We start from the raw sequence: 7,246 nt of genomic DNA on the forward strand, positions 1-7,246 counted from the left end.
ATATGTACATATTTACGTATGTATGTACATTAGATCAGCCCTGGTTGTTTGGATAGGAAAATAAAAAAGCCTGATTCATTCCTTCTGCTGTGGTCAATATTTGTTTTATCTGAATCAAAGGATGAAATTTTATATATCATTTGAAAGGACTTTGAGAGGTTAGTTTAAAAATTTTTATAATTTAATATATTTTTTTGGAAAAAAATTTCTTTTCCAATATTTTGGCATAGATGTTTTTTAAAGAAATTAGTTTTATGTTTTTTTATTTTTCAAAATTCAATCAATTTAAGAAATATTTTTTTCGAAAGACCCAAATTTTAAATTTCGACAGGCAAATTTTGGAACCATCCTAATGTACATACATACATGTGTATATATTTTAAAGTTACTTTTCCACAAGAATCTAATCGTGTTTATCTGCTGTCATTGGTTCTTCAAACTGTCAGAATGTGCTTTAGATTTGTTGACCAGATTGATTTGTAAATATATAGTAAATATGGGAAAAACTAAAAGTCATAAATTTATTACATTTATATACCCTTCACCTTCGTGAGAAGGGTATATATAAGTTTGTCATTCCGTTTGTAATTTCTATAATATAATTTTCCGACCCTATAAAGTATATATATTCTGGATCCTTATATATATAGCGGAGTCGATTAAGCCATGTCCGTCTGACTGTCTGTTGAATTCAATTTTCTGAAGACTCCAGATATCTTCGAGATCCAAATCTTCAATAATTCTGTCATACATGCTTTCGAGAAGTTTCCTATTGAAAATCAGCAAAATCGGTCCATAAAAAAAGCATAAAAACAACAACAAGGAGATAAATACAGCTCATATTTGTTTGAGGGTGGTAATACAGTTTGACAGTGGTAGTACAGTGCAATGGTTAATATTTCTTTCTGCTACAGTTTATATTTGTTTGTTTGTATGTTATGTGTGACATGTGTGCAGAGATACAAAATAAATAGAAACTGTTTTTTAAAACATACTTAGTGAAGGGTATATAAGATCCGGCACAGCCGAATGTAGAAATCTGACTTGTTTTTGATTAAAATGCAACAAATATAAGATGATAGTTGTGAGTTGGACAAGACTTTTATTTATTTATGATTGAATGCAGTGACTTATTTACCCAAATTGCTGTTACATTTTTATTGTTTCTTTATTTTCTAATATTTTAGATTGTTTTATATTTACAATACTTACTGGTGGTATTAATTTAAAATATTACTTAGTTACGACCATATATAGTTTAGTAATGATAATTGTGAAATCATTAGTCTATTTACATGTCCAAACATTTTTATTACAAAAAAATTTAAATAATTTATTCGAGTTCTTTAAAGTACATTAATACGATCGTTCTTGATATGAAAACGACTATCACTTATGATATTTTTTGTTATCTAAGTGATATTGTTATAATATAGTTAGGTTTATTGGGTTCTTAGAAAATATTCTATACTGAATTATATTTTTAACAAGATACATATGAAGAAATATAGACAAAGGTGAACCACTTGAATGCAACTCAAAATTTCCCTGTCTGGCAAACTTTTTTAACTTTTTTAACTTAGTACTTTATTGGGGATTGAATGATAAATGATAGTATGAATTACGAATAATTGCATCATGTGAACGCAGTATTACATAGGTTTTTGTCAGAAAAGCCAGAAAACTAATCAACTGATTCATAATGAAACGAAACGTAGAAACTGAATATTTACAATTGAAACTCCTTTCAAATTGTCCTGTTTTAGGGTACAGAAATATTCTATTCCGTTATTTAAAGCTTTAAACAATATATTTTAAGTTTTTTTTTATTACCTATCAAATGAATAATACTTTCTGCGTCAATTCCTAATTTGGAATTCACTAGATTAATATCTTTAAAAGTAATTCCAAATATTTCCATACATTTTTAATAAAGCTAAACAATTTCAAAATGATTCAAAAACTTTTTTTAATCAAAAACAAGCAAATGACGCATTGTAATTATGTAGTACAAGTACGAAATTGCAAAAAAAAAAAAAGAAGAATGAAACATTTATATAGAGCATGACTTGGTTTTTTTCATTATTATTATTATTCAATTATTACAAAAAAAGTAAGAAAATAGTGCGCGCAATATTGATTTGAAATGGTCAATAGTTGAGTTTTATATTTAATGGTTTCTTCAGTTTTATATTATTTTTTTTTTTGAATTGGACAAATAGACAATCGAACAATAAGAATATAAAGTGCTTATAACAATTATTTGCCTTTACTGTCTGATAATAAGTTGAATCATTTAAAGTTGAAACAAAATTGTTAGTTTATAATGACGTTTATTAATTTCTTTCGAATACGTCAAATATCTTTTATTTTTTTTTTGTTGAACACAATTAGGTGATCACATCTCTTAAAAACTATATTAAAAATATTTTATATATTTTTTTTTGTAATTTCTTTATTTTATGATAAATTCCCGCCAAGTTATAGTTTCTCATATAATTATAATAATTTTACATTTTTTTATTTATTTATAAATAAATAGTAATATAAACTGCTTTTTATTTTACTTGATCATTTCTATCGTTCTTTATTATCATTGTTGATATTCTATTCTATTTAAAACTAATTGATGTAAATATTTGTATGTAAATGTATGTTTATCACATATCACTATACAACTAAAACCGTGATTAGCCTTTAAAGGTACTAGGAGACGAAAGCTTTACGCTTTTTATATATACACAACATGAATATTACATGGAAGAAATAAATTTTATCTCCGATATTCATAAATGCTTAATAAAGCTATTTATGGTTATAGGAATTTTGTAGGGGAAATCCCAGCAAAATCTTTACTTACCCGATAAGTAGGCAAGTAATATAGAAAGTAATAGAGAAAAGTGTAAATAGTTACTTTCTGAGTGAATAACTACTTAACTGGTTACAAATCTCATTACCCGACTTTTCCGGATTTAGAACTGGTTTAACAGTTATCTTTGAAGTTTGTTAGTCTATTTTCTTACTCAATGCTCCATTAAAAAGTAATTTTTTCATTCAATCTTGAATGCTTTTCACACAAATGTAAATATCAACATTTCTTGAAAAAAACTGCCAAAATCGACTACGGTTATAAACACTAACTAATTCCTTATTAGACATACGCTATAGACAATTGACTGTAACTTCTATAAAAAAACGAATTTATGTTATTAATAACGACAACTCATTACCAAGTAATATATGAAATAACTACATTACCTACAATACTCATTACCAAAATTTGAAATATTACTGTGCCTAATAAACCTAAAATAAGAGATTAATATTTTTATGAATACAAGGTTAAGTCTTCAATAAAACCTCTTAAAATCTTATAATTCTGAGAAGGTGTTTAACTAATCTCTTAGTGCTAATCACTGCTTTACTTACTTATGCATGCATGTATGTATGTCTGTAGATCAGTAGGTACATTCAACTTGTGCTCCTATTACTACTGATAGTATAATTTCTTTTGTTGTAACTAGTATTAAGAAAACCTTGGATTAGTTTTAGTGTTTATATATATTATACCAGCTGTGGAATTTAATTTTTTTTATTATAAAAAGAAGAATATAATAAAAAAAAAATAATAACGCTTGATATGATACCGTCAAATTTACTTGCATATGAATATTGTGCAATTGTCATAATGAGCTTTATATTAGAATGACGATTTTATACAAAAGTTAAAATAGTATAATGCAAGTGTTGTGATGAATTGAAAAGTAAGTTTATGTGAAAATTAAATTTAATAATTAAGTTTTATTAACATTCATTTGTTTTGTCTAATACTATATAATCTATAATTAATAATTAAGCTTTATTACAGATGTTATTGAATTAGACATCGATGGTGAGTAAAAAAATTAATAGGATTTCTTAGTTTTTTATACATGTGTTACATGCGTGTAAAAAAATCGTTTCTCGTTTTTCAATTGAAAGGATTTTTTAAGTTGTTGGCTTCATATTGGAGTCGATGGAAAATTGAATAGCTTTCATATACATATCTATATATACATATATAAAAATGTGAACCGATTTTCTTGATATTTTTAAAGTGTATTTCTGTATGTCTGGCAGAGGTTATAGGCTTCTTTTTATTTTCAAGTCGGCGAAGAGCCACGCCCATATTAGGAAAATTTTAAATCAGTATAACTGAGATAAAATAACAGTTAGAGTCCTCAAAATTTAGTGTCTAAATGATTATTTGTGACAAAAAGTAGGCGGGCTAGCAGTATGAGGCGTGGCACCTCCCATGTTAATTAAATACGAAAATTCGTTTATCTTAAAAACTATCAAAGTTACAATCTTGAAATTTTGCACGAAGAAATGTTGCTCGCAGTCCCCATATGAATAAAATAGAAAAATTCGAATTTCGGAGAAACTATTTTAGCGAGAATCTTCAAATTTTACATGAAAAACTTTCACATTAATGTCTACTAGAGTGCTCCATGCTTGTATGAAGAAAAATAATTTATCCGACAGGATATTACCCCACCCCCTCTGGAATTATTCTATGGCTTGTAAAACTATGTCATGCAAAAAATTAGGCTGATCGAATAACGTTAACAGGTGCCGCAACAGCTTTGAAGTTTCCAAGTGCATTTACAAGAGGAAAATATTGATTTTTTCCGGTTTTTGCTCAAATTTGGACATTTAGTAATAAATTTGGAAGTTTATTGTAAAAGAATCGCAATGTGCACAGAATAGGCATTTCAGAAAGATATAAAACTTAAAAATAGCTTAAAAACTTTTAAAGTTATTGCAAATTTCCCAGGCCATTAACGTGTCTCACAGCACATGAATTAAAAATGTAACAAAAAAAATTTACTTATTTTTGAGATATATTCTAAAAAACATTGTCTTACTTTAAATATATTAATAATTACTCGAATAATAGTTTTTGTCCGAACTTGTTGTCAACTATGGTAAAAAAAGTTTGATTTTTTTCAACGGCCGTTTCAAATCTCTAATTTCAGTTTTTTTTTGAAACTTTGTTTAACAAATTTTAAAATTTGTAGAATATCTCATGGGAGTTTATGAACATCATATAATTGAATAAAACGGTGAAAAAATTTGATCAATAATTCTTACAGTTTAGTTGTAACTACGATTTGAACTCTGCGGATTTCGGGAAAATCGCTTTTTTTTAAATTTTAGAAAATACGTTTTAATTCTTTACTGTTGCACATTTTAAACAAATTATTTTTAGAGTATTTAAGACCAGATAATGTTAAATATATATTCCAAATTTTATTCAAATCGGACATTCAAAACTCATAAAAATTGGAGTTCAAAGCTCAAATTTTGCAAAATTTGTAAATCTCAATTTACGTTTATCATGTAAATAGTAGTTATTCTATCGGTTAAAACATTTATACCCTATACCACTATAGTGTAGAAGTTATTATGAGTTTTTGCTGATCTTTGTAACATCCAAAAATATTCGTCGTAAACTTACTTTAAAATCACTTTCTGAGTCGATTTGTCCATGTAAAGCTTGTGCGCACACGCTACAGTCAGCAAATTTTTTATGAAATTTTGACACTAAGTCAAACGTTTAGCCCCCATACATTTAAATTCTCCTTTTGTGAAAAGTACAATTTATTGGTACAAATATTACGTTTTTATAACTGTGCTGACATTCTGACCGCTTAATTTTCTTCAAAAATATATTCTTTGTTATGTTTTTTGTCGTTGTTGTTGTTTTAATTTACGGATATAATTACAATTTCGTGATGTAAAAAGAAATTAATTGCACCCACATGCAATTTGTAGTTTTCTATTTGTTATTTACTGAGTTTATAAACCAAATAATTTTAGTTTTTTTTTTCACAAATTTGTTTAAAATATAACATAACATATACATACATGTAGTGTATATGTATATTGTCTGTAAGTTTGAATATCAAAATTGACAACTTAAAGGGTATGACTAAATGTACACAATTTTTCATTTTGCATAAATTTGACAGCCAACAATATATAACTTTTCCATTTAAAGTTAATCTTAACTGTCAACTTAGATTGGCCATTTTTATTTTGACAACTCTTTGATGAATATATGTACATAGTACATACGAATGTCGTTGAATTTTGAAACAATCTTTTGTTTTTTTTATAAAATACAAGCATACCCTGGGTGCTTCGCTACCCTAACTATGTTCAATATCGTAAAAATATCAAAAATTACCATCGGAAAAACGAAAAAGTACAAAGATCTCTTTCAATAAATTCTCATTTAATAAGGACCGTGTGTTCCGGTTAACCATTATAAAGAATCCATTTGAATAATAGAAAAGTACCAAATAGTTCCCACTTCCAGAATATTATTCAGTCAAGACCATGTATGTTAAAATTAATGTTCCTAGGTTGAATATTTTAGAAAATTAAAAAACTACAATTTATGAGATAAAAAGTACTTAAGAGACAACTTAAAGGATCTTATTCAATGAGGACCGTGTATGTTTAATAATCATGTGTTTTCAGTTCGTATTAAAGAACATACATAGAGTATCATTTGAAGGAAGAAAAAGTACCAAAAGTGGAATAAAGTTTACCTAAGTGGAAAGTACTAATAAATAGAGTACTTTTTCGAGAATTAAGTTTACAAATTGTTTCGTATTTAAATCTACATATATATCACAGATAAAACTCAAACGATTGAAATCTGCATTCATTTATTTCAGGAAAATTGTGCTTTAAAAAAAGTACCAAACAATTTACTCGAATTTGGTCCTATATACACCTTAGAATTCCAAAATAATATACCAGAAGCTTATTTTGTGTGAGTAAATATACTACTTTTTGAAATTTTATAAAAGTTGGCTCAATGAGTTTGCGTAAATTAAATTTTCCGTTTTTCCCAAACTTTTTTACCCAGTGAAATAGCAAAAATTTTATTACAATAAATATTACAGGGTTAGTCCGTAATTTAATATGAATAATTCAATAAACCGAAAAAATTTTCTTAATGTGCTAAAAAAAGTACCATAAATAAAGTTTTGTCCCTTTTACACCCAAAAAGGACTGAATTTTGAAAAAGTAGGAAACAGGTGTCTCATAATTTTGAGAGAAGTATCCAAAATATTTGGAAAAATTTGATTATGTTAATAAGAAAACCTGTTTTACCCGCTTTTTCCCCTTTTTACCCATAAATGTGCAAATTTCTAAAAATCCCTCCATAGTGGATCTACATAACCAAAAA

This window comes from Lucilia cuprina, chromosome 4, assembly GCF_022045245.1.
Source record: "Lucilia cuprina isolate Lc7/37 chromosome 4, ASM2204524v1, whole genome shotgun sequence".
Classification (NCBI taxonomy): domain Eukaryota; kingdom Metazoa; phylum Arthropoda; class Insecta; order Diptera; family Calliphoridae; genus Lucilia; species Lucilia cuprina.